General features: G+C 48.7%; 1 protein-coding gene across 6 annotated transcripts in view; it reads left to right on the top strand.

The window, feature by feature from the left end:
* The window catches only part of LOC144180620 (uncharacterized), a 293036-nt gene that overhangs the window by 175178 nt on the left and 89926 nt on the right, over window positions 1–27932 (top strand). For 4 of the 6 annotated variants that reach the window (XM_077708962.1, XM_077708951.1, XM_077708948.1 and 1 more), the window contains one exon: window positions 22425–22500. The exons of the other annotated variants lie outside the window; for them this stretch is intronic. The gene's annotated coding sequence lies outside the window, so the exon portion shown is untranslated. The remainder of the gene's footprint in view (window positions 1–22424; window positions 22501–27932) is intronic. 6 annotated transcript variants of the gene reach the window in all.

The raw sequence follows: 27932 nt of genomic DNA, 5'->3' as shown, positions 1-27932 counted from the left end.
GCACACTCAACGCTGGGAGGCAGCCATGCCTAGAGCTAACCGGGGATTGATTGATTGATTGCGGGGTTTAACGCGCCGACGCAACGCAGGCGATGAGGCGCGCCGTAGTGGAGGGCTCCGGATTAATTTTGACCACCTGGGGATCTTTAACGTGCGCGGAAATCTCGTACACACGGGCGTTTTTGCTTTTCGCCTCCATCAGAAACGCGGCCGCCGCGGCCGGGAATCGAACCCGCGACTTCGTGCTCAGCAGCGCAACGCCTTAGCCACTGAGCCACCGCGGCGGGTAGCTAACCGGGGAACCTAAAGACATAAGTGAGAACGTTGACAGAAGCGAGTTAAGTGGAAACAATGGAGCGAACAATTTTGTAAAAGACAAAAATAGACCCCGTAAGCGGAAAGGGAAAAACAAATGCAATAAATATTTAATCAGCTACATAAATATGCAGGCAGAAAGCCTGATAACTGGGTAGAAATTCGAAACCAACTTGATCGGGAAGAAATAAACGTGTACGCTTTAGCCGAGATTCACTTCTGAGACCTAGAAGCCCCACCTGTCATAGACAATTATGTCTGGGAAGGTTGCAACATGACCACGGGAATGAAGAGAGGGGGAGGCGTTGGCATGCTAAACAAGTGATCGACTGGCAGAGAGTGCATGAGAGCTGTAAGGAGCATCTATGGGTTAGAGACACAATAGAGGGGAAAATGCATGGTTAGGGGTGGTGTATCTGTGGACCAGAAGTAGTGCGAGGGAGGAAAATGAGGAAATGGTAAACTGTTTGAGAAGAGGTGGGAACGATTTCAAAGATTCGGGTGAAATAATCTTAGTTGGAAATATGAATGCCCACATAGAAGGTTTGGATGGATACACAGACCATAACGGTTCTCTAGTGATAGATCTATGTCAGGAAAACCAGCTTGTAATAGTAAACACGGAAAACACGTGTGACGGACAAATAACGTGATAAAGCGGTAACAGGCAGTCCAGCATAGACTATAGTCTCCATAGACTATATAGACCATTATCTCCGAGACCGTATACGAAAGGTTGCGGGAAATGAGAATAGATGAAAATGGAGCAGACAGCTTAGGAAGCAACCACAAGCGGCTTACCTTGCACTTTGGAGGCGCAACCCGGACAAATGTAGAAATAGGTACAATAGGAGGAACTAATTTGAACAATGAGCAGTTAAAGGTCATCGCTGATAGGATGGAAGATGAAATCAATAAATACCGAGACAAAAATTGGGATTACGACGAAATGATTGCGTTCATAAAGGGTAACATGAATGAAGCAAAGAAACCAAACCGATGTAAAGGAAAGAGAAAGCCGACAAGCTGGTGGAATAAGGAAATAAAAGCGGCTTTTGACCAGCGAAAAAAGGCGTCGACAGAACATAGAGAAGCAAAAAGAACCGGTATGGAACTGGAGGTAGGGAAGGGAAAATGGCATATCTACCGGGGGAAATAACTAGAAGTGCAGAAAATAGTGCAAGCAAAGATCAAGCAGAAAAGCGAACAGTGGATGGCAGAAATACGGAAGAAGGACAAAAGCGCATCCAAGAAGTTTTGGAACCATGTAGAATTACTAAGCTCAAAAAACGATCTCCAGCAAAAATTCTTGATTGATGAGGAGGAGAAACATTTAGAAGGAGAGCACGCGTTGGCGCATATTTATCGAGTGATTAGTGAGAAGTTTAGGGCAATAGTGGTAGGGAAGCCTGCACCGACAACATCAGCGCCACAGAAGACTGCGGAAAATGAAAGAAGTTTCAGCAACCTTGATTGGAAAAAAGCAGAGCGAAAGGTTTCCCCCAGACAGCAGTGGGCTCGCACGGAATGCAAATGTAACTGATAAACCTGCTTCGACCTAAACGTAAGGCATCGTTTATGAGGGAAATAGATAAGGTGATACAAACCAAAGAAATACCGGAGGACTGGCTAGAAAGCAGGATGAATTTAATATATAAAGGCAGGGGCAACAAAGCCAGTATTGATTCATACAGACCACTTACAGTAACGTCAGTGGTGTATAGATTCGCAAAGCAGGCGATAAAATCAGAAATTCAAGCATGGATGGACGAAAATGGAACCTTGGGGAACTGCAGAATGGATTTAGACAAAACAGGCGATTGGATGATAATTTGTTCGTGATAACGCAATGTATTGAAATTGCGAAAGCGCAGAATAGACCATTATGAGTTACGTTCTTGGACATTAACGAGCATATGACAACGTAAACAGAGAACTGCTGTGGAGAAGGCTGAAACTCCAGGGATTAGATGACGCGTTAATACAGTTCCTTATAGTAATCTATACAAAGATAATAGAGTGCACCTTACATGTGAAGGACAGATATGCGCCCAGCAGATGAACACCCATAGGGGACTGAAACAGTGATGCCCTTTGAGCCCAATACTGTTGATGCTTTACATGGCAGGTTTAGAAAAGAAACTGGATGAAAGTCAAGTAGGGTTTAGCATAACCCATATGCTGCAAGGCGAAGTGATAAAACAGCATATTCCGGGAATGTTATACGCAGACGACATTGTTCTTTTAGCTGATAACCAGACCGATATGCAACAGCTCATAAATATTAACGGCCAGGAAGCCACCTACCTGGGGTTAAATTTTAGCGCAGAAAAATCGGAAATAATGGTTTTCAATGACACTACCACTGCGGCAATGTCTATCCGGCATGACGAATTACCGAGAGTGAAGCCCTAGGATTTAAGGGTAGCACAGAGGAAGTTAGCTTCATGGCTGTCGAGGCGACGAAAAGAAGATTCGAATACTGGTGGACGAAAAGCAGAGAGGGGAATATTGCCTAGGACAGTTACCACCTGTAACAGGAAAAAAAAAAGTATTTTGTGCCTAATAAGTTTTTAAATGCAGAGCATTTCTTAGCCTCGCCTGTTCCTGCGTCGGACGGTGTCAACAGTTTCGCGTCCGCAGCAGGTGCGCCTCTCCTTCCCTACTCTCTCTCAACAGCAGCTGGCGCGCGCATGCGTCGTAGTCAGCCCGTTCGCTCCGTCGCGGTCTCGGCGTAACAGGTGCTTGATAGCAGCGCGGTGGGGCGTGGAAGGGCGCGCGCTGCTTGCGCATGCGCGCTCTCCCCCCCGTACTGCTCTCCCTCTACTGCGCGCGCTGCAAATATAGCGGCTAGCGGTCGCTCGTGTTTCGGTCACTGCGTTGCTCCTTCCTTCCTTGGTTGACGCTCGTGCCCACGTTTACTCGTGTCTGCTACTCCAGCATCACGGAAGAAGCGATGGAAGCAACACTGCCTTCAATCAGTACTGAGGCCCCAATGCTCTGCATTTACTCGTGTTTCCCTCGCGGGAAGGCGCGGGAATTTTTTGTGCCTGCCCTAAGCAGAGCTAGTATTAAGGCAAGAGTATAAAACATAGGTATATTAGTCCTTTTTGGTAAGATGACACGTCATCACCCCGCTACAAAGCGGAAACCAATAGCTATCATCATCATCATCATCGTTATCTGCAACTTTTTTTTTAAAATGCAGAGCATTTCTTTAACTCACGATGTCACCCGGCGTTGTCGGCGTTGGCGCGCCTCGGCGTCCGCAACAGCCGTTCCAGGTGCGCCCTCTCCCCCACTCCTCCTCGCCTGCTCTCCGCTGCTCCTCGCGTGTCTTTAACTCGCCCTGTCACCCGTCGTCCCTCGGCGTTGTCCGCTCTCAACAACAGGTGCGGGCGCGCATGCGCGTGCTCCGGCGCTGAAAGAGGCGTTGCAGCAGCAGGTGCTACCTCATCTCCTTCTACTGCGCGCGCTAAGGCAGCGGCGAAGCGTCAGCGTCGAGCGGCCGATCCCGAGCGTCGAGAACGAGAGGCCGCCGCCAGTCACACGGACGCGACGCGCCAGCACGCACGGACGCGACGCGCCAGCCCGCAGAATCTTCGAGTACTCCTCCTCGGACCGCACGTCGAAGGCGCGCAGGAACTCGTCCAAGCTCGCAAACTCCCCGTGCTCCAACGCCTCGTGCATTTCGTCGTACTTGGCCTTCAAGCGCCGTCGACGCACCCGTACGACAACTACCACTACCACCGCCAACTACCACAACCTACGCCACGTGACCAACCCCAATGCTCTGCATTTACTCGTGTCCCTCGCGCAGGGGCATGCGACGGGGGCACTTTTTTTTCTAATTGGCTGCACATGTTATTGTTTGCCGCCGCTGCTAAGCCCGTACCCCTCGGGCTTTCGGGGTGGCCCAGGGGTTAGGCTGCCGGTTCTACGGCGTAAAGGTCACGGGTTCGGTTCGCGGGACCTCCCTAACCACGCTTTTTTTTTTTTTTTTTTTGTTGAGGCTGCGAGACTTTTTGGTGCGACGGGCGGATTTGTGTCGGCATAGCCAGCTCTGCTGTTCAAATGCACAAGACGCTGGCCATATACAGCAGCGCTGTGAAGCAGGCGGGACAAGACCGCTTTCGTCCGTTGCCTTTCCTTGCCCGCCTGCAGCGCTTCTGGCACCTCAGATCGTTTCTGCCTTTACAATGGTTTATATAAGGCAGCGAACAGTTGCTTTGAGGCTGCGTGCGTTCGCCTCGTGCTGCCAAGACAGACGCCCTGTTCCACATCTTTTGTTCTCGCGACCACCGTTTCGGTGTCGTGCACGACATCGTGCATTCTGATCATGCGTGCCGCGCCTCGGGCGTGTGCGTAGAATACAGACTCGCAAAAAGCACCTCAAATGGTTCGGCGACAAAGCCGCCGCAACTACAGTGCGACTCTGGCCCATGTGCGTCCACGCGCATGGTCATCAGTTTCATTTCAAATAAACAAGTTGTAATCATCTTGTGACTCTGTTCAGTGTCCTAATTTTAGACATTTACTAGTTTTTCTTTGGCAGCATTTCATTCTCGATGCAACGCATTGTTACTTGCGATTTCCCTCCCAAAAAACCCTCCTATATGTCTCTATACAATTCATAATTTATTGCTCCAAAGTGCTCCAAAACTTGTATTTGGCTGCTCCAAAAGTGATCAAAACCTAAATATTTGTGCTCCAAAAATTGCTCCAAATTGCAATTAGTCAGTAGCACCCCTGATACCGAAGCCATAGAAGAAATTCACTCTATTTGTCGACTATCCGAGCCGACTTAGAAGCCCTTAAAGCCACTCAAAAAAGCCAGGCAAAACTAATTTTTAACTTGTCAGATCGTACTTCCGCCTTTGATGCTGCCTCATCTAACCCATCTCCCCCACCCACACCCACGAAAACCAAAAGATTAACAAAGACATAGAAATACTCCAAGCCGCCCACAATGACACCAACAACCGCATACGTCGCGCAACAACCTGCTTTTCTTCGGACTCACTGATAACGCAAAGGAAACGTGGAAAGAATCCGAGCAGTCTATTCAAACCTTGTGTACTCAGCGATTAGGCCTACAACTCGACACAAACAGCATTGAGCGAGCACACAGAGTTGGTAAATTGACGATGAACAAAAATCGTCCGGTCGTTATCAAACTTTGCAATCAAAGAAAATATCCTGGCATGTGGACGCAAGCTCAAGGGCACTAACCTCGCTATTAGGTAGGGTTTTGCCCCTGCGACGCGCATTGCCCGGTCTAAACTGGTGAAGTTCATCCGTCCCCCAGGGATGGGTATTCCTGCTTAATGTTGACAAACTTCACGTTGGAAACAAATGCTACTCATGTGATCCCCTCTCGGACAGCGTTGTTGAAAACGACGTTCAGAGCACAGTCAGTAGTGAGGCAAATGAACAATTGATAAGGAATGACGGCCTCCGACATCACCGATCACCTCTAACAGAACTTTCAGACCTTCTTTCGTTCAGTTAAACATTGCTTTTGCTAACTTTATAAGCGTAACGCCGAAACGCGACCAAGTACGCAGTTTAATCGACGACATTGACGCTGACGTTCTTACACTAAAAGAAACGTGTCTTCACAAAGACATCCTTGATAATGAAATATTTGCACCAAGCATGAATTCTAAGCTTTTTCGCCGGGATCGTGGGGAAAGGCGTCCTTGTAGCCGTCAGAAACACCTTAACATCGTCCCTTATTACTCACCAAGTAAATATAGAGCTAACATGGATTTGCATATCGTCTTCATCTTCCAAATCTGTTTTCGGAGTTTGTTACCGGCCCCCAGACAGCTCCAGTCAACTTCTCAAAGGTGGTGGATCGGTCGCCGACGTCGATCGATCGAAGAGATGATCCGATGAGACGACGACTCGCTGGCTCGTTGGCCGATGGCACATAGCCGACGACGGTCCACTCCAAGAAAACTCAAAAATGTACAATATGTACACTTTATTTACATTACGTATTTACAACTTCCAAGGCTCATGATCACATACAAGAGGTCGGGAAAGGCCCGCGTCGAGGCCCTCTCTCTCTCTCCATTGCCAGGTTCATTTATTCGATGATCTCAACTATCCTCAAATAAGTAGGTCTTTACTCTCGGCTTCAGGTAGTACCGAACTCAATCAATTTCTCGATGTAATCCGCCTTTTTCACAACGCGACTGCGCATGCGCGTGGTCCTGGCGGAGGAGGCCAGAAACAGTAGCAGGGGCCGGCCGGTCTGTTCCGCGGTGACCCTACTGCTGTCTACTGCTGTTACTGAACTCGTGCAGTGAAACATGCGAGCGTGTTCGGCTTCTATCGAGAAAACGGAATGCAGTACTCTTTACGAAGGCAGCTGTCAGGCAAACCATAACATGAAGTTTGAAATTCTTGTTTCTGTCGATACACGCCAAACCCGAAACGGGAGTAAACAAATCACGAGCTGTCCGTCACGGCGCCATGCATAAACGCCCCGTTCTACGTCCAGTTGCAGGCACACCAGGCCTTAACAACGCCGGACACCACAATTTAATCGTATACCGAATCCCGAGATCGCCTTGTCATAAAATACGCCGACAACGAAACGAACCCACCGATCGAACCAAAGACGCCGTAGTATCCTACGGCGTCTTTAGGTCGGTCGGTGTGGCTCGCCGACCGAAGGCGGCCAGTCGGTCCCAACAATATCAGTGCCACGATGAATGTGCCTCTATTTTGTTACTTTGTAGAGCCTAATAAACTTCGTAAGGTCAGCGAAGCAACAATAACTTGACACTACGTATGCGATACGTCTTTCGTCTCCCAATGCTTTGCTTACTTCGATTAAGGGCCAACTGCAGCGAAACCTTATCTCCTCCAAATTGTTTCAACGTGTGGTATACACCACTAAAGTCTCTTTTGACCTAATTTTCGTGCAGCGTTTTTATTAAAACCGTTTGAAAACACGCCGCTAGAGCCGACGGAGCACCTAGCGAGTGTCGCCAAAACTGGTCGCCAGTGTGGCGAACTTCCGGACGTGACGATAGAGCCCGGACTCCTGTGCATGCTACCGTCGTCTCTTCTCAGTAGACCTTTTACGTGAGCGTCTCACGCGAGTGGGCTGCGTAACTTGTGCATCTTGCATGAATGCACAAGTTACGCTGCTCCCCTCCTTGCCCTTATGTAAAGTCTTGCCTCCCCCTTGCCCTCCCCTCCTATGTAAAGCCTTCGGGGTAATTTAAGGTGACAATAAACGAAACGAAATTAAATGAATCGCGAGCTTGCCTGTGGAAGGCGTTTAGGCTTTCATTTTCTTGCGGCCATAATTGCCGTCCACACGCACAGACTCTCTAGGAGCCAAGTTTTCTTTCAAAAAGAGACAACTGAGCCTGTCAGGATAATGCCAGAGTGGACTCTGATAATGCTTAGGCTGTGCTCGCGACGTACTGTCTTGATAACAGTTGGGGGGATCACGGGAGCGCGTGTAACTCCGTACGCGTGGCTCAGTGGCTAAGGCGTTGTGCTGCTCAGCACGAGGTCGCGGGTTCGATTCCAGGACGGGGCGGCCGCTTTTCTGATGGAGGCGGAAAGCAAGATCGCCCGTGTGTACGAGATTTCGGTGCCCGTTAAAGGTCCCCAGGTGGTCAAAATTAATCCGGAGCCCTCCACTACGGCGCGCCTCATCGCCTGTTGCGTCGGCGTGTTAAACACTGCAATCAATCAATCAATTCCGTACGCGGGAGCAGCCTGCTGGCGTTCCGGGTAACTTCGCACGCATGTGCAGTTAGTTTGCAGCGAGTGTGACACTGAGTCCACGGTGGCGATCAAGACGAATGTAGCGGAAAACAAATTTGCTTTGTGCCTTTGTAGGTGCACAAAACAAGCAGAACCCTCGTCAGCGAAGTCAATGTCATCGTCAGCGCACTGAACATGACACTTTGACTAAGCAAGATGTGTCTGCCATGTATCCGCCCCCACCCAAAAATGACAGAGCTCCAGGCGTCATTGTTCGTTTCACGAGTCAGACAAATATAGACCAGTGGCTTAAACAGTGGTAACGTCTGTCGTATGTGATGCCTGGGAACGACATCACTGAAAACCTGACGGCACAAAGGAGGCGACTTCTAAAGACCTGGAAAGATTTGGCAGAAGAGAATAACTTTGGATCTGCTGGCACCGCGCCGAAAAAAATCATCGTCAAAAGCGAGGAAGACGACCGCCTATGCGTTGCTGACTTTGACAGATTACTGTAGGATACTATAAGAACACACTATGAATTGCTTCCATCCGTTGTCTTGCTCAGAATGGGTGTCTCCAGCACCATTTCTGTTGTTTGTTGGATTTCAGCATCAGAAGGTGAGCGCATGTTTTCATATCAATTTTCAGTGAGCGAAAACTGAAACAGATGAAGCCGACTCATTTTTCAGTAGTGAAACTAACAAACCGCGACATCCAGAATAATACCGAAGGTGGAAGTTGTTCAAAGGAGGTAGACATCCCACCAGTAACGACAGAAGAAGTAAAGAAGGCTTTTTAAAAAAAATGCAAGGGGGCAAAGCACCTGGTGAGGATCAGATAATGGTAGACATCTTGAAGATTGGCGGGCAAATTGTAGCAGAAATATTGGCAAACCTGTATACGTAATGCCTAGTCACCGCGAGTGTCCCGTAATCTTGAGAGATCCCGAACATCATCCTAATCCATAAGAAAGGTGACATAAAAGACTTGAAAAATTACAGGCCGATCAACTTACTGTCCTTCGTATACAAGGTACTTACCAAGGTAATCGCTAACAGAATTTCTGCCACCTTAGATTTGAGTCAACGTAATGAACAAGGAGGGTTTCGTAAGGGCTATTCAACTATAGACCATATTCAAACGATCAACCGGGTGATAGAGAAATGTGGGGAGTATAATCAACCCCTGTATATATCCTTCATAGATTATGAGAAAGCATTTGACTCGGTCAAAACCTCACCAGTCATGCAGGCACTGCGGAATCAGGGTGTAGACGAGCATTACGTAAGAATACTAGAGGATATCTACAATGGGTCCAGAGCTACCATAGTCCTCCATAAGGAGAGCAGTAAAATACCTATAAGGAATGGCGTCAGGCAAGGAGACACAATCTCTCGAATATTGTTCACAGCATCTTTACAAGAGGTATTCATATAATTGGATTGGGAACAGGTGGGTGTAAGGGTTAATGAAAAATACCTCAGTAACCTTAAGATTTGCTGACGACGTTGCCTTGCTAAGTAACTTGGGGGACGAATTGCGAAGCATGGTTACCTTACTAGACAAGCTGAGTAGAATCGTGGGCCTGAAAATTAATATGCAGGAAACTAAAGTAATGCTCAATAGCCTCGAAAGAGCACACTGGTTTGAGATAGGTGGCGAGGCACTGAAAGTGGTAAACGAACATATCTACTTAGAGAAATAAGGGACCCCGGATTCCAACCATGACGCAGAGATAATTCGAAGGATAAGAATGGGGTGGTAGGCTGCCATATAATAAATGGCAGCCTACCATTGTTCCTGAAGAGGAAAGTGTATAACAGCTGCATCTTACCGGTGCTTACCTACGGAGCAGAAAGTTAGGGGCTCACAAAAAGGGGTTCAACTTAAATTGAGGCCGACTGACGTGCAATGGAACGGAAGATGATTGGTGTAACATTAAGGGACAAGAAGAGAGCCAAGTGGGTCAGTGAAGAAACGCGTGCTAAGGACATATTAGTAGAAATATAAGAAGACGAAATGGACGTGGGCAGGGCATGTAATGCGAAGGCAAGATAGTCGTCGGTCATTAAGGGTAACAGAGCGGACTAGAGAAGGCAAGCGTGGCAGGGTGCGGCAGAAAGTTAGGTGGGCAGATTGGATCAAGAAGTTTGCGGGGATAAATTGGTCGCAGTTAGCGCAGGACCGGGATAATTGGAGATCTATGGGGGAGGCCTTTGCCCTGCAGTGGGCGTAGACAGGCTGCTGCTTCTGCTGCTGCTGCTGCTTATGATGATGATGGTGATTATGAACTTACAAACTTGTTTTCATTGTCCGCTCTGAGACGTGGTATGATCAAGTGTCCACGGTCTGGGTTTTGGCCAATTAACAATCTTTCACTAAATCTATACATGCCTCACGTGGAGGTGGTGTTGCGTTACGTGCCAAGGAAAATTTTAATGTGAGAATTATTGAAGTGTGGAGTTATATTTCAAGTGATTATCAAGTGATATCTATTCTGTGTGTGAGCACTGTACATTTTATACCCTGTTTTTTTACCGGCCACCCAACGGGAATATTGAACGCTTCTTTTTTTTTTCATAAAAGAATTTTTCAATATGTTCACTATCATCAATACAGTGCCGTCTGGCGTGGGGATTACAACATTAAGATGCTCGCGGATTCGGCAGCAAAGTGTTTGTTTGAGATATCAATGAAATTACATGGTTATAATAAAATGGTAATTGCCCCGAGCAGAATAACGTGTTGCAAAAACACTTTTATTGATCCGTTTATTACGAACTGCCCTGTAGGAGACCCCAGAGCAGCTGTTTTTTTTTTCTTATGCCTTAAAGGGGCCATGCAGACAAAACACAACTTGGTTCATTGGAAAGAATGAGTTGTTAGACTCATACTGACACCCGTTTTGATGGAAACTTAGCTCAAATGAGCTATTTAATTAGAAAAAAATGGCCGCGTATCTGCTACTTTCGTTGCAAATGTCGTCAAAAGACGATAGTCTTTGTAGACATTTGCCAAGGAAATGCTCTCCTTTGCTTTCCCGGTCACCTCTCATGCTGTTCCTGTACCGTCGCGCTACTTCGAAGGTAAACACACTAAAGGTTTGCGCAAGGCGATTTGAATTTACCACGTTCCACTGCAACAGGCCGGGTTCCTCGATGCCAGCGCTGCAGTACGGCGGAGACGCGCGTGAATGGAGGCGGCTGACTAGAAGGTTTATAGAGCCGCGTGGCCGTGCTCCACGTGCGTTCCAAGCAGAACGTGGAACCTAGCTAGTGGAACCTTTCGTTGCTGTTGCCGCGTGATATTTCATATGCCGCCAGGAGGCGGCGGTTTTCTGCAGTAGATGTAGAATATCATTTGCTATCGGAAAACCAAGCATCCATGAATTTTTTAATAAGGGAACACTGTAAATATCCCTTGTGTACTAATTTCTTGTTTTATATTTGCGTAATGTCTTGTTCTTGTTCAACAAAGTTGACAAGTATGAACATATAAACCGGGTGTTGAAAACCAGGAAGCAGGCGCGGGTTAGAGGAGACCGCTTTATTCACGGCTTTCAAGCGGCTAGCGTTATTTTAAGGAGGAAGAAGATGTCTAGAGCCGTGCTGCTCGTGCGGTGGGTGCTCGTTGCCTCTTCGGTTTCGTCGTCTTCTTACCAACCAGATCACATTTTTTAACAGGCTCCGGGCCGGCGCAATAGTATGGATCTGGTTGGCGTCCGACGGAACGGGGTTGGCGGGTTGGCGACGGAACGGGGTATGAGATCTAGAATTGAAGACTTCCTTGGAGTCATTTCCGCAGGGCTCAACGTATTCAGGTCTTTGTTCTGGTGCCCTAATAGCCATGGTCTGTCAACAAGGTGCTCTCCATGCTTCCATCTGGCGCAAAGTGTCTCAGCCGATGAAGCTTCAGGCGCTGAAGTTGAGCATAAATATTCTGCTTTTCGTTCGGTTTCGGTGAGGACTTTTAAGGCCCGTGGTAGTTTTTTTGAACATCCTCTTTTGTCTGTAGTTCTTGGTTGATCCGCCTCCCAAGAAGCCTTTTCCTGCTCAAATACTGGCCCTTCAGTTGCTACGTGCGAGCATGTCACTTTTTTTGAAAATTTCGCTCTCCAGGCACTGTAAACCCAAAAGCCATTTCTTGGGACGTCTCTGATTCAGCCGTCGATGTGGACATAGCCATCAGTTTTTCTGGTGTTGGTCGTTTCCAGTTTGGATCGCACAAGGATGTTATGTGGCGTCCTTTGCAATTCCGACATGAGAGGCTTCTTGCATTCTTGCAATTCTTGGCGCGGTGAAAGGGCCTGCCGCAGGCACTGAGCGGCCTTCGATGCATAATCATAATGTAAATACATAATATTACATTACAAGAAGTGCTGACATCCGCAGCCTTTTGTGCCAGTTCGGGAAACATTTGAATGTGCTAACAAAGCTCGATCACCCGATTTGAGCGTTTATGAACTTCAGTTCACCGCATTATTTCGCTATTTGCGCGCGAGCGCGCCTAACGTTAGTACCCACTCATATGCAGTTTTTCCGTCCACCGTACGCGCAATATGGCAGTTTCAACACGTGCGTTTCCATAGCCGCAAGTTAGCACATACCGAACAGGCAACAGCTGATAATGCGGAACAGGTATAGAAGGCAGACCACGCGTCAACTGTTAGTGAGCTGAGAATTATAGCGCTGAGCGCTGAAGCTTTTTAATCGCACGTCGAAACATGAACGTGATATGCAACTTCCACACCCATGCAATACTATTCTGTTTTCCAGCCCTCCATTTTAGCGTAGGCCGGAAAGGACAGATTATAAAACAAGTTTTAGCACGTTATTAATACATGCAGAATTATGTTTCATTAATCGATGTTACAGCGCTGAGGCTTTTTTTGTTACGCTAAGGAACTATTTAGAAATAGCAAAAAACAAAAAACTAAAGCCATCCGACAGCTTTGAATGGCCGAAACGCGTGTACAGGAAACTATATAGGCGACGAACGCCGATCAAAACAGCGCTCAAACAACCTTTATGGGGCATTTTTTGCGACTAAGTAATCTCTGAACGTTGGCACACCCTACCTAGTTGGCCAACAAGCCCCCATTCATAGCAACACTAAATAAAAACTCCCACCTCCCCTCGCGGGAACCCCTGTGTAGATGCGACGCATAGGCGGAGCGGCGAAGGGACCGCGTTTTATAGCGCGCATAACGTTGAGGGGACTGCGTAAGCCGGTCCCAGTCGATGGCGACGTTGGCGTACTTGTAAAGCAGTGTGGACTCTAGGTGCTTGAGCCAAGCGTGGATGTTGCTTCGCCGGAGAACGGCACACCGGTTATATGCGCAGCGCGCCCCAAGGAGAGGAAACCGCGGAAGAGAGAGTACTGCACATGCGCCGGCCCCAGCGCGTCTGCCGCGGCAATGACGCAACGTGCCGCGGCTATGACGCTACACAATCCAATGCAATCCACTTTAATCCAATCCAATCCAATCCAATGCCCCTCGCGAGAGAGTGTTCGCTATCGGAGAGGAGAGGGGGTGAGCGGCGGAGAGCGCAGCTGGCGCGGCGAGGAGAATGGGGGAGGGGTGGACAACGCCGACGACGACGACGACGACGACGCCGGAGGGACAAGGCGAGTGAATGAGATGCTCTGCATCTAAAAAATGGTCGAATTCGCCTATCGAGGCGATCCGGCGCTTGCGGATACGCCCGGGCATTAGCGAAGCCCAGTGCGAGAAACGCGTTCTAAAATGCTAGCTATGCAGGCTGCAGGCGTGGACCGAAATGCAGGCGTGGACCGAAATGGTTATTGTGCAGGTAAACTGCGAGTGAGCGATCTTTCAAATGAAAAACAGTGCTGAAACTGCGAAGAGGAGCACTGTAATAACGTAACACGGATAAATCATAAATTACTTCAAGAAATAGAGGCCAAAGAGCTAACGCTGTATAGAAATACCCCGAATTTTCGCTACTTGTAGCCAACTCCAGTATATACAATGTAAATCATGGTGCCAATTTCTCAGGCTCCCATGCAACTGACCGCATCTCGCCTTTGTAGGCGCAATAGGTGGCGATCTATCGTGGCGCTTGTAGGACGCCCTTGTCCACTTGAACTTGTTTTTAATGGCTGCCCCTACCCTGGCACCCTGTTCCATCTAGAATGGGAATGTGACCTAACCTCTAATGCCCGACCCACATACGGGCGGCACAGGTGACCTGCATCTTGCCAGCCTGCAGGTGGCCACGCCGTCGCGGATCTAAGGCTGGCCAGAATATGGTTTACTCTTACTCTGCACATTTGTCGGCGTCGTTGTCCCCGTTGCGCTTTCCGGTAGAGCTACACAGAGATGCTAAGAGCACGAGAAATAAGAGCACGGAGAGCGACGATCCGCGACCCTCCTGTGCGGACGCATCGCAGACAACTAAAGGAGCGACCGGAAGCCGCCGCTCTGGTTGCCTTCCTTCCGTCGGGACCCGTGGGACGTGAACGCAGACGTAGCGCTCACGTGTCTTCCCACCGCGACCGCTGGAAGCGTACACTGGGAGGATAGCGACCTTCGTTCCTCAGACTGTGCAAGTCATCTCTGCTGTGGGATGGCGCCAATTGCACACGGCCGCCTTATTTGCTGCTCTTCGTGGCCCCGCTCATGCTGCTGCTACTGCGGAGTTTTTCGTCTCCACGCTTCTTCCCTGGGGCCACGAAATCCGCGCTCCGTTAAGTTAGTAGCGAAAATGACCTCACCTTAAGCAACTACCGCAATCATTATGCGCGTAGCCAAGTCCTGCATCGCAAAAACGACGATTCTTTAGAAAAACCTCATGGGGTGGGCGGATGTACAAAAAATTACGAGGGTATTCCTCGGATGGTGCCGAGAGGGCAGCAAGCCTGTGTGGCCGAAAATCTGCCCGCGTCATCATTCCTAGCAGCAAAATGGCTTGCCTAAATTATGTGTTGGCAAACCGTATCAGTGGGACCGAGTAACGTACGAAGGGATCACCCCTGAAGTCAGGCATGCGTGATAGAATAGTGCAATCGGGGAGCGAAAGAAGAGGGCCGGTGCTTGCGAGCTCTGCTGCATCTCCTCTGTCCGGCCGAAGGAGAACGAGTGCGCCAGAAAAGTGATCACGTTTTATAGGGAATACGTATTGGGGGGCAGCATCTTGAGCAAACCGCTGCGAGTGCGCAGGCATTGCGCAACTGGCAGGGGGTGCAAGGCCTGGCCACCGCGCTTGCCTGTCACGCATTCTCAAGTGTACTGGTCTATATGTCGCGGCGCAGGGCGTCACGCTTGTGCGCTTGGTTTTTTCTTGGACTTTCCGCATTTCTCGAATCAAGGCGGGGTGCGTACAGCCGCTTTCAACCGCTTTGAAGCCTATACCCATGCATTCTAACCACGGGATTTTGCAAATACGCGTCCGGCCTCGAAACTCTTCTCCCGCGGGCTGCGTCGTGCATCACGAATACAGTAACTACAGTACGGTCAGCTGACTGGGAAAAGATAATCGTGCATTGATATAAAGCTCACAGCAGCTGCATCGCAGCCGCGGCGTCAGTTCGTAGAAGACGTTATGCAGCCATCGAGTGGCCCTTCAGGATTATTAATTAACTTCATATTCACCAGTACCACGATCATCGTCATTATCATCGTCGTAATTATCACTATTGTCGTTACTACTTATTAACAAAAAAGGCATGTAGGCGTGATGGTCGACAAAAGTAAATGTGAGACTATCTGTGTGTACAATGACATGTGTTTTTCACCATCCGTGAAGATTCTTTGATGGTATGCTTAGTGTTCTTTGGTGTATTTTCCGCTGCTGTCAAACAGTCGCACCCGGCTCGTCAAACTAACTTTGAAGCGACGCTTTATTGTCATTCTCACTTATGCCGACTGTACACCAGTACGCCCTGCAGTAAAGCCAACTGTCTATAACGATGGAGATGAATGATCGTGGGTGAAGTGAAAGAGGAAAGCGCTTCCCGTGACCGGCATCGAACCTGGGTTCCTCGCGTTATGAAGCCGCCGTCTGTCCGATTGCTCCATTTCGACAGGGTCGAAGAGGTTTCGAAAACTCAGACGACAACCAAAAAATCAGTCACGAAAAGAATGACATTGCTCTTACAACGTTAGACCTAACGTCACATTTTGGGGTTTAATACAGGGTGTCACGACGATAATTTGGAACACTTAAAATTTTTTTCCTGAGCGAACCGCAGCTTGGTTCCAGCGCAACCTTCATACGAAGGTCGTATTTTGTGGTCTGTTTTGTTGGACACCTGTAACAACGACGGTACTTACCTGCTCATTCTGAAAATAAACAAAAACAATTTTAGTCTCTAAGAAAATGGCGGCTGATTTGGACGTGCGAGCCAGAGCAAGCTGATCTTGTAACGACGGCGCCACCAGGGGTATGCAGAGCAAAGCGGACGAAAGGGATTCACGGTAAGAAAGAGCCAGATGAGGAAGCAGACGATCAGAAAATCTATCATCATTAGTTTACGATGATCACGAATAGTTGTATAACAGCTGATACCAATTATAAAGTATTTACACGGCTCATCGTTAACAATAAACGTTAGATTTGTTTCCTCACCTGCTTTCATATTTTGTGATCGTCTGCTACACCATTGGGTTCCTACCAGCCGGGAATGGAGTGTGAATCGCCATCCTCCGTTTCGCTCTGCATACCACAGGTGGTGCCATCGTTCCAAGATCAGCTTGCACTGGCTAGCACGTCCAAATTGGCCGCCATGTTCCCATAGGCGAAAATCTTTTTTATTTATTCTTGAAATAAACAGGTCAGTGCCATCGTTGTTCCCGGTGTCAAACAAAATAGACCACATCATGCGACCTTCATGTAAACTTTGAGCGCGAACCGGGCACTGGTTCGTTCAGGAAAAAACTTTAAAGTGTTCCAATTATCGTTGTAACACCTTGTACATCAAACCGGCACGCACTGAAAAAACTGAACGCCAAAGCAGGTATTGATTCGCGACGTACACCGCAAACCCAATCGTTAGGCGTACGAAGTGCACACCTGCGAGTTGCTGTGGGTATTCCAGAAAAGTGACGCGGGCCTCCAGAGTAGCACGTACTCGCAGTTTGGGATTGGCGAACCAAAAAATCCATCACGAGAAAGCTTTGTGTTCACCTATCGTCGTCGCTAGACGGAGCGGTGCATGATTTGTTTACAGAAGCTCTTTGCGGCTGATCCATCCTATTGTTGAAAGAGGCAAACAAAGAGTTCAGTTAATTTGAAAATTCGCCTCCCGATCGTATAGCGCTGACGCCTTCGCCGATACTGTTCCGCGTAAATGGATCCGCTCCGACCATTTTGTCCTATGGGCGCTGTGGGGCTTCCTATGCAAAAGGGCGCGATAAAGTACGTCTGGGGCATCATTCGAGCTTTACAGGCGGTAAACAATCAGTCGTTGTCCTTTTTGTAGAGGGGTGCCCGGATTAGTGAAAGAAGAAGGCGCAGAACGGATGGGCAGTGCCACGAGTAAGCATGCGCAATTGGTTCTCGTGAGCCGTCGTCGCTCCAAAAAGCTCAGGTCTAATAAAAAATCCACCTATAACTTTCAACCAATTCCATTTTTTCTCTTTCTGCGTATAAATAGAGAGGTGTATTAGTTTCCGGTGTTTTAAGCGGGCGCATTAGCCCTTCTCACGACCGATTCCTGGCCAATCCCCCACGTGGGTACGAGCCATATCGCCAGGAACAACAACAACAACAACAACAACGACTCGATACAAGGCTCGATAGGCCACCTCCAAAGTGCTGCCGGGCTCGATCCGGTAAGCTCTGCTTGTCGCGGCCTGCTCGGCCATAAGTTAATTTATTTTGGGGTGGTGCACCTGGGCTTTGAGGTGCGTCGTAGTGGAGGGCTTGGGATTATTACTGACCGCCCGGGGATATTTAACGTGCGCCAGAATCTCGACACACGGGCATTTTCGCTTTTGGCTTCGAACAGCCACCACGGCCGGGATTGAAACGGCGTCCATGGGCGCAGCAGCACGACGCCTTAAAGGAGTACTGACACCAAATTTTGACGCCTAAAAATGATATAATTGGCTTCAGTAGTTTGTATAGGTGCCTCACAGAAATTTTTGCAGCGATCCGAGGCCGGAATCACATCGAAAATCGATTTTGATTGTCCCGGCCGCGAGCTACCACAAATCGGCAGCACTAGCGAAATCGCTATCGGCGTGACGACGCAATGACGCTACCACTGACGCAGTGTCTATCCAGCCAGGCGAATTACCCGGAGTGAAGGAATAAAAATATTTGGCCGTGTGGATGAGCGAAGGGGATAACTACTCGAGAACTCACGAGGAACAACTTACGGGTAAGGGAAAGCGAAACGCAGCTATAATGAAGTATAGAGCTCTGTGGGGGTATACAAATATGAAGCAGTGAGAGGAATGTGGAAAGGAGTAATGGTTCCGGGTCTCACATTTCCGAATGCTGTACTCTGCTTAAAATCAGACGTTCTATCAGGCCTTGAAGTGAACCAGAGAACGGTAGGCCGTTTGGCCTTAGGCGCGCATGGAAAAACAACTAACGAAGCTGTTCAGGGAGGTATGGGCTGGGCGTCGTTTGAAGTAGAGGAACCACAGAGTAAAATATGTTTTGAGATAAGGTTGAGAGCAATGGATACACGAAGGTGGGCTGCTAAGGTTTTTAGGTACCTATACTTGAAAAGCGTGGACACGCAGTGGCTAAGGAAGACTAGAAGGCTAACGATGGAATACGGAACGAACAGTGGAGGATCTAAAACAGCCAAGGTAACCTAAAAGAAGGCAAGGCAGATTAAAACGAATAAATTGAGAGAAAAAATGAAAGCTAAAACGTTGTTAGAGATGTACAGGGCTGAGAAATTGAACATCATAAAGGAAAATTTCTACGATAATTCCCAGGGCAGGGCTTTGCTTTTTCAGGCTAGAGCAGGTGGCTTACGAACTAAGAGCTTTGTGGGGAAGTATTCACAAAATGATGGGGTGTGCGTGGTCTGCAGAAAAGAAGCAGAAACTATGCGGCACACAGTGTTAGAATGTGAGGGTATCCATCCAAATCTACATGAGGGAAATATTCGGCTTCCAGAAGCCCTAGGCGTTAAGGGTAGCACAGAGGAAGGTAACTTCAAGGCTGTCGAGGCGACGAAAAGAAGATTCGAATGCTGGTGAATGAAAAGCAGAGAGGGGAATATTGCCTAGGACAGTTACCACATGTAACACAAAAAAAAAGTATTTTGTGCCTAATAAGCTTTTTGTGCCTGCCCTAAGCAGCGCTAGTATTAAACCAAGAGTGTAAAACAGATATATTAGTCCTTTTCGGTAAGATGACATGTCATCACCCCGCTACAAAGGGGAAACCAATAGCAATCATCATCATCATCAACAACATTAGCCGGCGTGTCTGGCCGGTTCAGGGTGACGTCATACAGTCGTTTTCGGAACTGGAAACGATAGCGTGCGCTGCTGTTGCCGGTGGTCTTCGTTTGGGCAGGAGACATGGGTGCCCCTCTGTGAGCAATGCTTCTAAACTTTTTGCACTTTGCGTGTTCGGCGTCTTTGCTCATCAGTTCGTGGCCGGCGCATGGTGTCCCCTTGCACTGGTGCCGAAAACTGCGCGGTGTCTTATCTGAGCGGCCTGTGCGTGTCGCCGAGCTCGCCGAAGTTGTGCTGTGGCAAGCTCGCGGAATGCGAAGTACTGCTCAGTGGAAGCCTGTCCGAGCAAATCGACGACGACGCCAAGATGCATTATTTTCCACGCGTCGACATGTAGCGCGAAACGTGCACTGAGTTCGGGCGCGGCGGCGGCCGCAAGAACTGTCGCCCAGACCAGGGGGCTCGGCGTTGCTCGGGAGCTTGGGTGTTGGGAACTTTAGGCTTAGTATCGTGGCGAATATTTTATCGCTGCTATTTGTGCAAGTGCGAATGACCATCCATTGCACAACATTTCACAACACTATCTTCCCCTTTTTCGCACGTGGAACTTTATTTTGGCTATAATTGCCGTTTGAGCGATCGATGACCAAGACATCTGCCGTGGCCTGTTTTGATTCTACCGCGCAGGTGGCGCCATCTTTCGGCAGCTCGCCGCACCGCGGTGCCGGCAGTGCTGGGTCGGAGCGCCGAACCTCCGCTTCCGGTCAGCGTCGGCTTACAATCGCGGCAAATATCTGTTCGCCGCTTTTAAATTCAGCGGTGATAACAACCCCTAGCACAATTTTTCACCACACTAACATCTACTTTCTTGCACGTGGAACTTCTTTTCCGTGATCAGATTGATGGGAAGAGTGGCGACAAGCTGTTGCTATCACGGTGTGAGCCGCAGCGATATTAAAAAACGGACGACGGCGAAGACGTCGCCGGCCTAATCGCCTGGCCAAATAAAGTTGTTCTGTCTGTCTGTCTGTCTGTCTGTCTGTCTGTCTGTCTGTCTGTCTGTCTGTCTGTCTGCCTGTCTGTCTGTCTGTCGAGTGGCAGGGACTTATCCGAGTCTGACGATTCAGACGACATGTCGACTACGCGGGTGAGGGCGGACTATGTGCAATCGTAGCAGACGATGCGGCAAACGTCCCTGACGTCACATTCTCCGTCTTGCATTTGAACGGCCGTTTGGCGCGTGACGACCGAATTTGAAACTGATTTGAATAAATGCGTTATTTTTAATTCTACGCTGGCGGCTGACCGCTTTTGGTTCGATTTTTGTGATAACTGGACGACTAGGTATTCTTTACAGCATAAAAACCGAAAGCGAGAAATTTAGTGTCAGTACTCCTTTAAGGGTCGAACACATGGGCGGAAAAGCACGTGCACCCGCACGCGACTCCGCCCCGAGAACCGGTTCGGCTGCCGCATGACCCGCCGCGTCGGCCGCTCCCGCGCGCGTCCAACCTGCTAAATATTTTGCCGCGCCGGGTCGGAAACCGGATTGCTCGGGCGGACATGTGTTCCTTGCTTTAGCCACTGGGCCGACGCGGCGGCTCGCTCGCTGTCACCTCTCCTCGTGTGTCGAAGTGTGGCTTTCGTTGCGCGATTTTGGGGCCAGGCTTTGCAAGGGAAGGCTTCAAAAGACACCGCCTTCCGTGACGACAAATTCGCCGCCAGAGTGGAGGAGGCGAATGGTTAGTTCGCTCAGGCGAAACGAAATAGAAGGTGGTAAAAATGAGCCCCGACGGCATCATACGCAGATGCGTATTACGGAAGAGCTCGAAAAATGAAATCGACTCTGATCATTGCGATGAAAAATTTTCTATGCTTATTTATTATAGTTGATCATCGCCTGTGCTTAGCCAGTCAACTTATATCGAAGCAAGCTTATCAGTCGTTACGTGTAGACCGCTCACACAGAGTTGCGAGAATCTTTCCTCACGTCAACACCTTTTTCCATCCTTTCTTGCAGCTGTGACAAATGGGGCGATGAGGTATGAAGGTCCCTTGAATCTTGTGGAACGGTCCTGCAAAATATCCTATAAGGAAAATAGAGAGGCCCGCAATGTTTAAAAGGGAACGTGAAAAACATCGCCACAACTTTCTTCTCATCTATTTCCAAGTTTAAGAACACCAAAATAAACAAAACATAACAGAGATGAGGCACCAAGTACTGGCAGTTGTGGGAAATAGCCCCATCATCCCATCCCCGAAAGGCGCATTGTTAGCCACCTGTCATGAGGAATTTACTTCCCGTGTAAGTGTATAAATAGAAATATTAGGTTTGCCTTCTCCGAGCACTTCCGCGCACACTGCTTGTTAATTACCTTCAAGGTGTCAACAGCGGAGGAGATGGAGCGACGTGATGTGTGTACCTGACTTGTTTAGAAACACGTATTTATTGACGACGAAGTCATTATTTATCTTTCGCAAATATTTAGTGATGACTGGGCTTTGCGGCAAACTATTATAGTAGAAAAGCTTGCCCCGCCCCACGCTCCATCTTTATCGGCGGAGTTCGAGGTAGTGATTGAGGAGGGGCGAGTCGTGAAGGCCACGAGCTTCCGGAGTGCAGCCGTGAGCATTGCCTTCATTTCGCGAATATTAGTTTCGCAAACGTCATTGAAACACGCCGCAAAGCTCCGATGCGGGTCACCGACGTCGCGCTAAGTCCCATTGAAGCGATGGAAACAGTACCAACGCAATAAAAGAGGCACTGTGAGAAGGGCGTCATGTGCAAAGGTAGCGTCATTTATGCGGCCGCAGCGGACAAGCAGGTCGCGGTCACTGCGCAAGGAAAAGCCTTTCTATGCAGATGTTGCTGGGGGTGTAGAAGCGCCCCTCTTCGTTGTATTTCAAAAACGGAGGAGAATTATAGCTAGGGATACTTATTGTCCGAACGTATTGCGGAGCTCAGTGCTGACATTCGCAGGTGGCTGACCGACCCTCACCCAGCCGTGTCTCGGGCCATGCGTGCTTTCATCCTGACCGGATACGCCTAGTCTGCTGTGAGTGCGCCTGTCTCATTTTCACCTCGAGCATCGCGGCAGGCAAATAGAAGGGATCGTTTTTATTGCGCGGGGACGCTTCGAACGCTCGGAGGGTGGTGTGTGCATGCGCCCGAATTAGACGACAACGTGCACGCGGCGAAGGCTTCGGCTGCTGCCGCTGGGCTACGCGGATTGCCGCGCATGCGCTGCAGAGTTCCGTGATGAGCTCGACGCGCCTACAGAGGTCGGATTGAGGACGAGGAACGATCTACGTTCAGATGTAAGGCATGGCTTTGATTATACGAATTGCAGTTTTTGTTGCGCCGAAGCTGGACCTGCGCTATGAGGCGCAGGTGCTGCTTCGAATGAACTTTCATCACCTGGGGATCTCAGTGCATTGATTGACCAAGGGTTACAACCAGATATTTGTTTCTCAATCTTATGGATTACTGTAGTACTCATGTAAAATTGCATGCTTCCGCAACTTAATTGTTTTCGGTTTACAAAAGAAACTATGAAATTCCTTTTTATCTTTCGAACTAATTTGCTGCTAGTTAACATCAATATCTTACGTAGCTGTGAATTTGCTTTGGCTTCTGTGAACTGTACTGCGAGATTAGTAAAGCTGCGTCATCTGCATAGATTATGGTGTCGGTGGGATTTAGGCAATTACGACAGTGAAGATCGTCCCTTACCCGGGCTTTTCCTCCGAGAAAAAAAAGCAAAGCCCCTTTTGAAAAAGAAAGATGGTTGCATCACGAACCTTTCTCCCGTGCAATCTGAGTCAACGTCCAAAAGTCAAACTGTTTCGACCGCGTCGGAACGGCACAATCCTATGTCGGCTTCATCGCGAGGGACTAGGTCCAATTTGGACCACGGGAAACGTTATTTTCTTGAGGCCCTTCGGGTTGCATCATCATCATCATCATCGTCGTCGTCGTCATCATCATCATCATCATGTGCCCTTTGTGGAAACCCAGTGTGAAAAGTTGGCTTTTCTGCAGTGCGTTTTGGTGTTGCGATCTGCGGCGCAAGTGAGACGTAGGAGCTTCGCATTAAAAACTCCACAAAAAGAAACACACAAAAAAAACACACACACTTCAGAAAAGGAAACCGTCGATGCGAGAGCAGGCTATCCACTACCGCCGATCGCGAAGAGTGTTCAAGAGGAGGACAGACCACGTTTCATCGCTGAGTGTGTCCATATTGGAGCGTGGTAGAACCGGACAGCGAGATCGACTACGGATGAGATATGTGGTTGATTGTCTAGTGTCGAATGAACTGCGACTTTTGTTGTCTGATAAGGCGGGATTCTTTGCAGTGATGCCAAATGCTATGTCTGGAAAGAAGCGTGAAGAGGCTGTTGACAGGAACTTTGTTTCAGTCACTGCCAAGCATGAGAAGGTCAGGCCGCGTACCTTAGCGCTTCTAAACCGCTTGAACTTGAAAAATCTTGCCTCTAGTGTAAATTGCGCGAACGGATCGAAGCTGAGTATCTATTTTTACAGTAAAGACACACAGGCCGAATATGCGCTTGCGGCCTATAATCTCTGAGACAGGCACATTGCAACGCCTCGTGTCTGGGTACTTGCACGCGTATTTAGGGTCCTCGATCATACCGCGTCTTTTGGTGTCCTGAACTCTGCATATATCGTGGATTTTTTCAAGTATGATAGCCCAGGGAGGTGCAAAGTGTTTATCGTTGATGTGCAGGATTCGTTTTATTCCCTTAGCCGTGATGAGCTTCTACTGTTGGCACGCCAGTGCGTTTTTTGAGTTCAATGATGGATTGTCCTTTGCTAGCAGGTGTGGGGTTTCCCTGTCAGCGTTTTTGGAGCTGCTATCTTGTTACTTGAAGTGCACTATAGTGGAAGGGCAGGGGAGCTACATAGTACAGAAGTCAGGGGTCTGCACCAGGTCCAGGGCGCCGCCTGTGCTCAGCTCAATTATTTTGGCGCGGCTCAATTATTTTGGCTCGGCTAGACAGGTCTTTAAGAGCAGGCCTTGGCTGGCATGCTCCTTAAAAGGACACTGAAGTGATTTGTAAACATTGCGCGATTACTAGCGCAAAGTCTAGTCTCTAGGCCATGTTTCAGCCACTCTTGCTGCGTTTATGCGACTTTATTCAGTAGAAAAATCAATTCCAAATTGCTGTCGTCCTCTCTACATCTTCATTGCCGATTTCGTATACCACACTTCGTATGACGCTCAAACAAGATGGCTTGGCTTGACTCGGTGCTTGATGGCTTGACTTGATGGCATGGCTTGGCGCGTCATTGGAAACGCTCAACTGCGACCCGTTTCGCCTCTTCTTAGTTCCCCTTTTTTTGTGTGTCGTCAGATGAACACCAGTGTAACATCCCTTTAATTCGACACTGTCTTCGAGCTGCTGATGCTCATGTCACACCGTGTGGGTGAAAAAGCGCTGGCGCGTCTGTAGAGAGTTTCAGCTGGGCGTTTTTGGCGGTCCCCTCCGCCCCCGGCGGCCCGCTCAGCACAACCGGAGCGTCAGCAGCAGGAAGGCTTTTAGCTAACCGATAGCCGTATCTCCCTGGACGGGAAATCATTCGCGCCACCGTCGGGCCCTGTACGTGCGTAATCCAAAACTTCACCGAAAGGAAATATAGGAAATTATATTTTCATCACTGAAAGCAAAATACCATATCTTTATTTCACCTTCTTAATATAATTTAGTCGCTGACGCGGCATAATGGTTCTAAATAATTTAAAAGACGCCGTTCAGTTTTCCAATAGCCAAGACAAGGCTGTGTTTCTCGGAGCTGCATAGAAGGCCCGCGCTTCGGTCGACACTTTTCGCTTCCTTTCTAAACCTCTTTGAGGTATGTGACATGTTTCCCTATTCGGAAGCGCTTTCGCGGTTGCGGCGGTCATGTTTCAACTGAAGAAATGGAGTTCGCAGCAGCGCTCGGTTCAGACAGCCCGGCGAGCGGAGCGGGACCCCGCTCTTGCAACGCCGCTTGTGCTGGCGTGCGTCACGAGGCGCTCCTGCTTGCCATCGGAGTGGAGGGGACCGTCAAAAACGGTCAGATAAAACTCTCTAGTGTCTGCCTGTACGCAGCCTGCCGAAATCACGGTTGGGGCGCAAAATCGCAATTGCGTTATAGTGAACATTACCTAAATAAAATTAGCTAAAAATTTGCTCGCGCCCAGCATTTAACCTGCCATGCAGTGTTCCCAATGTGCTGTGCGCAGAGGAACGACAGCGGAGCCGTGGCTGCCGAAATAACAACCATGCAAGCTAAATATGAAGCACTTAAGTCGTAAATTGATGCTGACTTCTTGGGTGACAGCATTCGGAGCTGCTTAGCTAAGAATTTGCTAAATCGCGCTTGTACAGTAAGCTTACCCCTATGACCCACAAATTACTGATCACCAGCGACTGCTTTCCTTCAGGCGTGAAAAGCGATCGCAGGTGTGCTGTCGCTCTGGAGTCCGCTGGTTCATCCTGCTGAAGAGTGATTCTGGTGCTACAGTTTTACACTTTACGATAACACCTTCAGGTTGATTTTTATTCCTTACTACCTAGAATAATGGACCCAGTCGCACGCGCGTGGACAGCTTACCCTCCCAGTGCGGCGAAGTCAGAGAGTCGTCGTAAACCAATGCGCGTATCGGATATGCGCCAGTGTGGGGTTATTTTGTCATCACAGACATCACAGACTGAGCTCAATACGGTTTACGAACTAACAAACTAAAGCAACTAACAATAAAGCAACACTCGGCGCATTGGTAGCATCGTCTTCTGTCATATGATGCGCTTCGGGATTTTTTCGATAACACAAGAGTAAGAGCCGCTTTCTGTAATCATACTCCACCATAGACGGCCGTGCTTCACTGCGCAACAGGCAGTTTGAGAAACCCAGCTTACAAAGACAGAGCTTACATCGATCTCCTTAAAGTCGGCTTCACCTCCAAGCACAAGTAAATTTCTGAGAAGACATCTTTTCCAGGGGAAATATGATCGTATTATATAAAAATATAAATGCCCTGGGACCTTTTATTTTTTATGAATGTTTCTGTACTGTGAGCCGGTTTTCGCGCGGCGGAGAAACCTGTTCTAGAGAGCGCGTGGGACAATAACACCAGAGTCTGTCGTGAAGGTCAGCCCTCAAATAGCTCCGCCGTTAAAAGAATGGGCGCAACTAGCACTAGTGGTGCAACGCTGGAGAAACAGCAGAGGTGGCGGCCCCTCTCCCTTAGTTGAGACCCGGCTTTTGCACCATCATCAGCATCATCATCATCGTCGTCGTCATCGTACTAAGTCCACTGCAGGACGAAGGCCTCTCCCATCCACCTACAACCGCTCCTGTCCCGCGCCGCTCGAGTCCGAATTTCCTTTTCTTCCCTCCGTCGAGTAATTGGCCTTCTGCCTTTCCTAGGCCCGCCTCCCGGTGTCCACATTGTCATCCTTTTGGCGGATTGTGTGACGGCTTTAATTGTGTGACGGCTTGTAATCATTGTTTCCATTCCCTCAATGGAAGCTTTTTCAGCTCTTAAACAACAAGAGCCGCTAATATTATGGATTCATGCGTATTATAGTGTGCTCGATAAGTATTTTGTGTTTGCACTACTGCTTTAAAGTCATGAAAACTCCAATGTTACGTTTTTCCAACAAACCACAGGAAATAACATTTTTGGAAAATTTTATGCAGGATGTACCACTAGCATCATCATCATCATCATGGTCATCATCATCATCATCCTTTTTAGGCCCACTGCAGCACGAAGGCCTCACCCATTGGCCTCCAACGCCTCCTTTCCTGAGCTGCCCGAGTTCAATCTTTGCCTCCGAATTTTCTTATTTCGTCCTTCTATCGAGTTAATGGCCTTCCTCTTTTTCTGCCAACGTCTCTCGGTATCTACTTTGTTACCCTGGTGGTCCACCGGTTGCCATTTCTTCTCACTACATGTCCGGCCGAAATCCACTCCTTTTTTTTTTTTTTTTAATTTGGACTATGATATCTTCTATACTAGTTTGTTCTGCGATCCAAGAAGCTCGTTTCCTGTCTCTAAGTGGAACTGCGATCATTATTCGTTCTATGGCCCGTTGAGCGGACCTACGTTTGCTTTTAAGATGTTTAGTAAGGCGCCCAGTTTCTGATTCACATGTCATCACCTGACATTAATTCCTGAACTTGCCGTTGATAGTTCTCCATGACTGGCATGCCCAGATCGTTTCGTCCGCAGACTTTCACATCTCTCCCAAAGTGGACCGCGTTAGTAAGCGCTAGAACCCGCGGCCAAGTCCAAAGCCAACGCCTGCGCTACGAAACCAAAGGAAACGTTCGGGCCCGGAGTGCGATGATAGCTCAATCGGACAGACACCGGTTCCATACCATAAGGACCCAGCGGCAGAGTAGCGAACCGTTAACTTGTAGCGCAACATCGCCGTATACTGTTTGAATGACCGTTTTGTGTGTAAAGCGCAG

Source organism: Haemaphysalis longicornis, unplaced genomic scaffold (assembly GCF_048455015.1).
Source record: "Haemaphysalis longicornis isolate Haplotype H1 unplaced genomic scaffold, Haemaphysalis longicornis Haplotype H1 scaffold_1, whole genome shotgun sequence".
Classification (NCBI taxonomy): Eukaryota; Metazoa; Arthropoda; class Arachnida; order Ixodida; family Ixodidae; genus Haemaphysalis; species Haemaphysalis longicornis.
This window is presented reverse-complemented; position numbering and strand designations above follow the sequence as displayed.